This window comes from Callithrix jacchus, chromosome 12, assembly GCF_049354715.1.
Source record: "Callithrix jacchus isolate 240 chromosome 12, calJac240_pri, whole genome shotgun sequence".
Classification (NCBI taxonomy): Eukaryota; Metazoa; Chordata; class Mammalia; order Primates; family Cebidae; genus Callithrix; species Callithrix jacchus.
The window spans coordinates 59,329,637-59,339,562 of record NC_133513.1 but is presented as its reverse complement, the minus strand read 5'-3'; the positions used below and the strand labels follow the sequence as shown (position 1 = coordinate 59,339,562).

Here is a 9,926-nt window from a genome sequence, read left to right as displayed (position 1 = left end):
GTGCTTGTCTATGTCTAAATGCAGTTTTTGATAAAGAGAATTTCTAATTTTTACATAAACCAATTTATCAATCTTGTCCTACATTAATGGTTAGTGGGTTTTGTGTCTTAAGAGATCTTTGCCTACCCAAAGTTATGAAGATAATTTTACTTTATTATTTTCTAAAGATTTACTGTTTTGCAGTTCACATTTAGATCTATAATCAATATGGAATGGATTTTTGTGTTTGGTGTAAGAGAGGGGTCAAAATTTATATTTTTTTCCATATAAATATCCATTCGACCCAGTACCATTACTTAAAACATTGTCCTTATCCCTACAGTGCCATCTTTACTAAAATTCAAGTCTCCATATGTATGTGGGCCTGTCTGTGGACTTTCTGTCTACCATTGCACCAACACTATACTATGTTACTGTAGCTTTAAATACATCTTGATGTTTAGGGGTATAAGACTTCCAGCTTTGTTTTTTAAGATTTTGTTGGGTATTCTAGTTCCTTTGCCTTTCCATACAAATTTTAGAATAATCTTATTGATATCTACAAACACTTTTATTCAGATTCTTATAGGAATCAAGTTAAACTTCTGTATCTATTTGGGGAGGATGGATATCTTTACCATGTTGAGTCATCCAATTCATGAACATGGTATGTCTCTCTATTTATTTATATCTTCTTTGATTACTTTTATCAGATTTCTATAGTTTTCAGCATAAAATCTCTGAACACATTTTGTTAGATTTTCACGTATTTCAGTTTTTTTTAAAAGGAACTGTAAATGGCATTATATTTTAAATTTTAGTGTCCAGATGTGGATTACTAGTATATAGAAACACTATTAATTTTTGTTTGAAAGTTTGTATCCTGCAACCTTGCTGAACTTACTTATTAGTTTCTGAAGATATGTTGTAGATTCCTTGGAATTTTCTACATAGATAATAATATCACCTGCAAATGGGGAAAGTTTTCTTCCTTCCTTCCTTCCTTCCTTCCTTCCTTCCTTCCTTCCTTCCTTCCTTCCTTCCTCTTTCTTTCTTTCTTTCTTTCTTTCTTTCTTTCTTTCTTTCTTTCTTTCTTTCTTTCTTTTCTTCCTTTCTTCCTTTCTTCCTTTCTTCCTTTCCCATATATATGCCTTTTCTTAACTTATTGCACTGCCTAGACTCTCCAATACTAAGTCGAATAATAGTGGTAACGGTGGACATCCTTACCTTGTTCCTAATCTTAGGAAGTAGATGCAGAGTCTTTAACCATTAAATGTAATATCAGCTGCAGGTCAGCTGTAGGTTTTTTATGTTAAAGAAGTCCTTTTCTATTCCTATTTTTTCTGAGTGTTTTTTTCATAAATGGGTGTTGAATTTTATCAAATTGCATCAGCTAATATGATCACGTGATTTTTCTTCTTTTGCTTGTCATTATGGTGGATCACATTGATTTCTCAAATATTGAACCAGCCTTGTATCCCTGGAATAAGCATCTCTTGGTCATGATATACAATTCTTCTTATATATTGCTGAATTCTACTTGAAAATATTTTGTTAAGGATTATTGCACCTATATTTATGATGGATATTGGTCTGTAGCTTCATTGTTTGTACTGTCTTTCTCTGGTTTGGGTAACAGGGTTATACTAATTTCATAAAATGAATTAGGAAATGTTACCTCCTTTTCTATTTTCTGGAAGAGATTGGGTCACATTGGTGTTAATTCTTCTTTAAATATTCGCTGGATTTCTCCAGTGAAACTACCTGGGCCTTGAAATGTATTTTGTTTTGGTGTTTTTAAAATTGAAAATTCAATTTTCTTAACAGTTATGGGACTATTCAAGTGATCTATTTCAAAATGGGCGAGTTGTAATGTGTTTGTTTTTCAAGGAGTTGGTCAATTTCTCTTATATTGTAAAATTTGTGTAGACTTGTTTTGTAATATTCTCTTATTATCCTTTTGATAACTGTAGACTATGTAGTGACATCTTTATTTCATTCCTGATACTGTTAATTTGTGATTTCTTTCTCTTTTTTGCCAGTCTTTCCAGATGGAAGTTTGTCAATTTTATTGATGTTTTCAAAGAACCAGCTCTTTGTTTTATTGATGCTTTTCCTATTTTTTTCTGTTTTCAGTTTCATGAATTTCTGCTCTTATCTACATTATGTCATTGTTCTACTTGTTTTGGGTTTATTTTGCACTGCTTTTTCTAGGTTTGTGAGGTGGGTGCTTAGATTATTAGTTGAACATTTTTTCTCTTTTCTAATATATACATTAGTGCTATCTATAAACGTTCCTCCCAGTGTAATTTAGCAGTCGCCCACAAATCTTGATGTGGTATGTCTTCATTTTCATTCAGTTACAATGTATTTTTAAAATTTCCCTAGAAACTTCCTCTTTGATCCATGGATTATTTTTAGAAGCATGTTATTAATTTCCAAATGTTTGGCGATTTCCCTGTTATCATTTTTATTTATTTATTTTTTTAAAATGAGACAGGGTCTCATTCTGTTACCTAGTTTCGTGGTAGAATTACCGATAACCGCAGCCTTGACCTCCCAGGCTCAAGTGATCCTCTCACCTTGGCTTCCTGAGTAGCTGGGACTACAGATGTACACAACCTTACCTGGGTAATTTTTGTATTTTTGGTAGAGATGGGGTCTTGCCATATTGCCCAGGCTGGCGTTGAATTCCTGAGCTCAAGTGATCCACCCACCTTGGCCTCCCAAAGTGCTGGAATTACAGACATGAGCCACCATGCCCACCGCCCTGTTGTCTTTATGCTACTTGTTTCAAGATTGATTCAATTGCGTTTGGGGAAGATACTCTACATTATTCTAATTCTTTAAATGTGTTGCGGTTTGTTTTATGGCTCAGGATGTGGTCTGTGTTGGTGAACATTCTATGGGGCACTTGAAAAGAAGGTGTATTCTGCTGTTGTTGTGTGAAGGGGTCTATAAATATTAAAGTCTGTTGGTTGATAGTGTTATTGGGTTCTTACGCATTCTTGCTAATTTTTTGTGTAGTTCTACCAATTGTTGAGAGAGGGTTATTGAAGCTTCCAACTATAATTGTGGATTTGTCTATTTCTCTTTTCAGTTCTGCCGGTTTCTTCACACATTTTATGACGTTGCTGTTCAGTGCACATACATTTAGGATTGCTGGATCTTCTTGATAGATTGGCACTTTTATTATTTTTTTTTCATGAAAAAGAATTTTTAAATTGAAGTGAACCAGTGTTAACCCTGGTGTGTTTCCTGTCAGTCTGTTCCTCTCTATGGGAGTCATACACAATTAAGATCTCCTAGAAAGAGAAATTGCTCCGTCCCCTGACTTCACTCAGTACACTGCCACCTTCCCATATTCCTCAACATCTTCAACCCGGAGCTCCACTGGCTGGAGGTGGTCTATAACCGGCGCTGGCTTAGCCATCTCTTCACTGAAAGGTGGGCATTGAGGGAGTTTCAGTTTTCAGCTGTCATAAGCAGCTGCCTTAGGTGGCAAAGCATTCACAGGTCAATCGTTCCCTTCTCTTTGAACTTCTTTGCAGACTGTTCGCTTGACCGACGCTGGAATTTGCTCCCATAAATGTAGGAAGTAAAGCCATCGATTTCTGCAGTGAACACACAGTTTATTTAACTTGGGGATAAATTTCAGGTGGTCTTCTTTGGTGATAATTTTGAAAATGTGTTTTGTTTCTTGTAGGATTCTGTAATACCCACATAAGAGAGGCATTTAGATTTTGTCACTGAAATAATAGCCCTGTGAAGATCTGCCTTTAACAGCTTGGCCTGAATTATCTGTGGCTGCGTGTCTGGCTTAAGCCCATTGCACAGGTCCCTGACATACTGTTTCCACAGTTCATGGAGAGGGAGAAAAAGACCGTATCTCTGTTGCTCTGGTTTAATGTCAAAGAGCCGCAGCTCCCTCCTTTGCCTGGCAGAGATGGCTTTGGCTTTCTTCTTCCTCTCCTTGCACTTGTGGCGGGTGAAGTACTCCAGGACCTCAGCCCTGCGCTGCAGCTGGTCCTTGCTGGCCTGCGGGCCCATGCGAGGTGTGCTGTGCTTCAGGAAGGCCCTCTGTGCTCCTGAAGAGGTATGTTGGCAGAAAGTCTGTCTGCTTCAGCTTTGCACCTGTAGATGCTGGACATCTGAGTCTTTTGCCTCTTTCTGAGACAATGCATGGTATATCTCACTCTTCATTCTCAGGCTGCTTCCCGGTACTTTTATTATTATATAATATCCACTGTGTTTCTGTCATTTTCATTACTCTGAAGTCTATTTTATCTGAGGCCAATTTAGTCACTCCCTTCCTCTCGTTAATGATCGCATGATTTCTCTCTCTTTTTTTTTTTTTTTTTTTTTTTTTGAGACGGAGTTTCGCTCTTGTTACCCAGGCTGGAGTGTAATGGCGCGATCTCGGCTCACCGCAACCTCCGCCTCCTGGGTTCAGGCAATTCTCCTGCCTCAGCCTCCTGAGTAGCTGGGATTACAGGCACGCGCCACCATGCCCAGCTAATTTTTTGTATTTTTAGTAGAGACGGGGTTTTACCATGTTGACCAGGATGGTCTGGATCTCTTGACCTCGTGATCCACCCGCCTCGGCCTCCCAAAGTGCTGGGATTTCAGGCGTGAGCCACCGCGCCCAGCCCGATTTCTCTTTTTTCATCATTTTATAGTCAACGTGCCTATGTAATTATATTTGAAATTAGTTTCTTATAGACTGCATATAGTTGTATCAGGTTTTAAAATCCACTATACCAATTTATGTTCTTTGTTTTTTTTTCTTTTTCCTGCCTCACTGTGGGTTTCTTGGACATTCTATTAAGAATTCAATTTTGATTTATTCACAATGTTTTCAAGTGTATCTCTGTATGGTTTTTTAAGTGGCTGCTATAGGTGTTTTATTATATACATATGTATGTATAAAATGTATCCCAGTCTACTGGTCTCCTTGTGGCACCACTTCAAGTGAGGTATAGAAGCTCACTTCCTTTCATGTTCCTTTATCTCCCTTTGTTTGAAATTGTTTTATATATTTCCTCTACGTACATTTAGAGCCACATTAGGCAGTGTTTAAGTTTTGCTTTAACTGTCACACACAATTTAGAAATCTCAAGAGAAGGAGGGCCCATTGTATTCACCCGTATTTTTACTTACTGGGCTCTTCCTTCCCCGTGCTCCAGAGGTTCATCTATTATTGTTTCCTTTCTGTTTAGAGAACTTCCTCTAATCCCCCCCACTTTTTTTTTTTCAGAAGATTTGTGCTGAGTGAGGTATCAGAGCCCCTGCATCAGGAAGTGGTTAACTTGCGGGTTGTTAAGAAGGATTTACCGACAGCAGTATCGGTTTGAAAACGAAAAGTTTATTACAAAGAAAGAACACTGCAGAAGAGTGCAGTGGGGCGCCTCAGCAAGAGAGGACTGCGCACACCGTGCTGGGTCTTCCTTAGGAGCATTTATGGACTTATGGTGGGAGCTTAAAGGCAGTTGGACCATATTAGCCACGTAGGTCATGATAAATGATTGCAAGTGTCGACATTTTGGTGCCCTATTGTCAGCAAGGGTTGCACAATGAGTTTTGACATAGCATTCTGGAGATGTATAGAATTTCCATTTACTTACAATTTTTTCTTTTGAAAGGGACCTGGAACCAGATGACAACTTTAGGTACTAGGGAAGTTTAATTACCTAAATTTCCTAGATAAGGAGTTTGCCTCCCAATGGACTGTTTGATGCTCATTGGATGGTTTTTGCTTCTTTCATTTTACTTCTAAATTCCTCAGATAAGGAGTTCTTGGACTGCTACATGCTCACCCGGTGAGTTTTGCTCTCCTGTTTTTTCCCCTGACAAATATTTTGGTCAAATCGTTGACTCTTTGTATTCCCCCACGCTCATGTCTACCTGCTGCCTACTCAGGTCTCAAGAAAGGGAAAATGCCACAGTGAAGAGGGGCATTGAGTCCATCTGGCTAATCCCTACTGGAAGGGGGTGTTGAAGGTGTAGGTTGCGTTTTTCCCTTTCTTGCTTTCTGTCATGAAGGGAATTAAGGGTCATGAAAAACTCATTCACGAAGGAGTAGGGAAGACCAGATTCCATCAAGAGGCCGGTATTGGGATTGCATAGTCATCTGTGGGTGAAATTGTTGTAATCTGGAATATATAGACTTAATGAGAGCATTAAAAAGGCAGGGACCAAATATCAAAAGAAGAATGACAAGGAGTAAAGGTCCAAGGAATGGGAGAAGCCAAGTGATTTTTGGAAATGAATCAGTAGAGGTTTTGGCCCAATCTTGGTTACTTTGGGAGAGTGTGTATAGCCATTGGCTTGTTTGAAAATTTCTTGGACCTTAGTTTCCACTTCTCCAGACACATTAATGTCGGTGTAACAGATTTTTTTTAATGACAGCACCGACTCCTCCTTGTTCAGCTGGGGGTAATCTTGAGTTTGTCTATTATTAAACTCATTTCTGCTGGTACTCACTAGTGAAGACTTTCTAGTGCTGATGGACTCGTGCCAGTTTTTGCCAAGGCTATTTCAGGTAGGTGGTAAGTTCCCGTGTGAGATTTCATATAAGTAAAGGGCTGAGAGTTGCAACAGTTCCTGTAATTCTGGCCACAGTAAGTCCTAGGGCCTTTTTGCTTCCAGAATGGAATTCTGAATTGGAAGTTATACTCAAGACAGTGATTTGGGTATGAGCTATTGTTCCCAGAGTACAATCACCATAATGAAGAGAATTATTAAGATGGGATAGGGTTGAAGTTTGAAAAGGGGTTAAAAAATTGTTAGCAGTGCTGCAAAGCCGTAATAGCCCAGGTGGGTCAGGTAATATATTTTTGAGGCTTCTTGGACTAAGAGGGCCCCTGTTGCTAAGGGTCTTAGGCTGAGGTGAGGGGGAGTGACCTTCCTGGGATACTAGGTCTAAAGTTTTCGAAAAATATGCTACAGGGCACTTAGAGGGCCCTAGATCTTGGGCTAACACTCCCCAAACTATTCCACTTCATTCATATACATACAAAAGGAAAGGCCTAGTCAGATCTGGTTGGGCTAAGGCTGGGGCTGAGATTACAGCCTGTGTTTTTGGAGCATGCTTCATATCATTAGTCTAGGATAGGGGTTGCTCCTCAGTTCCCTTGAGGGCTTCATATAACAGTTTTGCTATTAATCCAAAGGAAGGAATCCTCATTCTGTAAAATCTCACCATACCTCAAAAGGACTGAAGCTGTTATTTAGTTCCTGGAGTTGTCACATTTAAGATAAGATTTTTACAAGTGCTAGAGAGGCTCTTTGTATGGAGGTTAAAATAAGACCCCAAAATTGAATGCTTTGTATGAATATTTACACCTTAGAAGGAGATACTTTGCACCCACAGTCAGCAAGTTTGTTTAGTACCAATACTGCATTTTGGTCTAGAACAGCCTTGTTAGGACTGCAGATTAGTAGGCCATCCACATACTGAAGTAGATTGCTATCTGGAAGAAGCTGCAGGGTAGACAGGTTTCTAGCTAGGGCCTGTCCAAAATGGTGGGGGCTATCTCTGAATCCCTGGGACAGAATTGTCTCAGTTAACTGTTGAGCCAGTTGATTATCTGAGCCTTGCTATTCAAAAGCAAACAATCTGGGTCTACAGGAATACAGAAAAAGGTATCTTTAATATCAAGTACAGTAAACCAGGGTGTGGGGGAGAGAATTTGTCCAAAAAGAGTGTGAGAGTTTGAGACAATAGGATGAAGAGGAACAATGGCTTCATTAATAATTCTAAGGTCCTGGAGTAGTCAGTAGGAGCCATCTGTTTTTTTGTTTTTTTTTTTAAAGTACAATGGCCATTTTATTTTTCTCCAGAAAATAATTTGCCTTCACTCTTTAAGGACTTCATTCCTTACATGGGCTTTGGTGGCGGTCTTGGGGCAGCACCCGCAGGTCTAAATCAGGGTGGGGGCGTTTGGTCCTTGTGGGTTTCATGAGACCAATTCCTGACTACTTTGCTGTGAACTGCACAACTCGCACAGTCATGTCGCTTCACACACAGCTTGGAAAGCACGTAGGCATTGAAGATGCTCACTTTAGAAATGTCCTTGACTGCTGAGGCCTCTATGATGTTTCTGATGACGAATTTCTTAATGGCCTTGTCCTTGGGCACACACCGGGCACAGTTTGTGCAGCAAATAGGCTGCATGTGGCCATGGCCCTTTTTGATGAGACTGTTATTCTTTTTCTTTGTCCTCTTGGAGGCACGGACTGGAGAGAGGACATCTGGTTTCTTTACAGCTAAAATGGGAGTGTAGCAAAGCGAGTCTCACGGACACAATAATCCATGGGTTTAACATTTTGTTACTAGGGGCTGTAACCCTTTATGTGCTTCTAGTTTCAAGGGGCATTGGAGGGTTTGGGGAACTTACTGGGAGTTTTAAGCTGAATGATGATGGGAGCAGCTGATACTGAATGACTAAGAATAAAAACATCCCAAACCTTAAATGGCACTTGTTTTAGAATGTAAGTTTCCATAGACTGCAGTGGCTCTTTTGGTGAAGCATGAGTTAATACAGCTGCTAGAAGATGAGGTCTTAGCTGTAAATTGCTTGTAACTTTGTAAGTCACAATCTAATAATGAAACAGGTTGGGCTGGCAGGACTAAAAAGAAGTGGGTGGGCAAAGGAATAAATAATATATAATGCAATGTTACAAGGGAGTGGCAGTGTGAAATAGCCTCATTGGCGTTTTCCATCAATACCCATGAGGAAAATGGAGAATTGGCATATTGGGCAGTAAAAAACTTTTGAAGCTAATAAGATGACTTCTGAAAGTCATCTAGAGGATGCTTGATCATAAAACAGGAAAAGAGTTAGAGGTGCTTGTCCTTGCCGTTGCCCTTGTCCTCGTTCTGCAGGACCCCCTTGGTGGGTAGGTTGGTGAGGTTTTGGCTGTGCCAGCCCAGAAGAGGTGCCTCATCCCATGAGGATTACAAGCATGAGCTTCATCTGCCCAAGTCTGAACTAAAGACCATACATATGAGTTTTTTTCCCATGGGAACAGCAAGTAGTTAATACCATGAATATGTTTTTCCAGATTAAGTCAAAGGTAATAGTTAAAGCCCAAAATTCTTGAATAAACTTAGAGGGATTCTGGCTAAATGAACCCAACTTGATCGAAGTTATGAAAAATCAGACATTAGAAATGAGACATGAACTCATTTGGTAGGCTCTTTATTACTGCCTCAATTCCAGAACTTATTATTGGCCTATTCAGGGATTTGATTTCTTCCTGGTTCAGTCTTGGTAGGGTGTATATGCCCAGGAATGTATTCATTCTTCTAGATTATGTAATTCTGGGTTTGGGGATAAAGCCGAAAAGACTTAAAGGACTTCTGGATCCTTTCCGGGGTTCTGGCTAAATGAGACTAGTTGTAAAATAATATTCCAATCCAGGGTCCCATTAAGAGGACAATTTAACTTATTGGGGAGCTTATATTGAACACTTACAAAAGAAAATCATACACTTCTTTTTGAGAGTTTGTGGGTCAAAATGGGACAGCTTTTTTTTTGAGTTGGAGTCTTACTCTATCACCAGGGCTGGAGTGCAGTGGTGTGATCTTGGCTCACTGCAATCTCTGCCTCTGGGTACAAGCAATTCTCCCACTTCAGTTTCCCGAGTAGCTGGGATTACAGGCACCGGCCACCATGTCTGGCTACTTTTTTGTATTTGCAGAGACAGGGTTTCAACATGTTGGCCAGACTGGTCTCAAACTCCTGACCTTGTGATTTGCCTGACTCAGCCTCCCAAAGTGCTGAGATTACAGGCGTGAGCCACGGGCTGCTTTTTAGGAATGTAACCCAAGGGCGAGTCAGATGGAATAGAAGAATGAATTAAATCCATGTTGGGTTTTGATGAGGGACTATAAGATCTCCGAGGCATCCCTGAGGGATTTGGACCTCCCTTTTCACTTTGGG

General features: G+C 39.8%; 2 pseudogenes; both read right to left on the bottom strand.

Moving 5' to 3' along the window:
- Positions 1-3,489: 3,489 nt before the first annotated feature.
- On the bottom strand, positions 3,490-4,188 carry LOC100404087 (ribonuclease P protein subunit p29-like; annotated as a pseudogene).
- Positions 4,189-7,906: 3,718 nt separating this feature from the next.
- Positions 7,907-8,155, bottom strand: LOC100405537 (small ribosomal subunit protein eS26 pseudogene; annotated as a pseudogene).
- Positions 8,156-9,926: the final 1,771 nt, after the last annotated feature.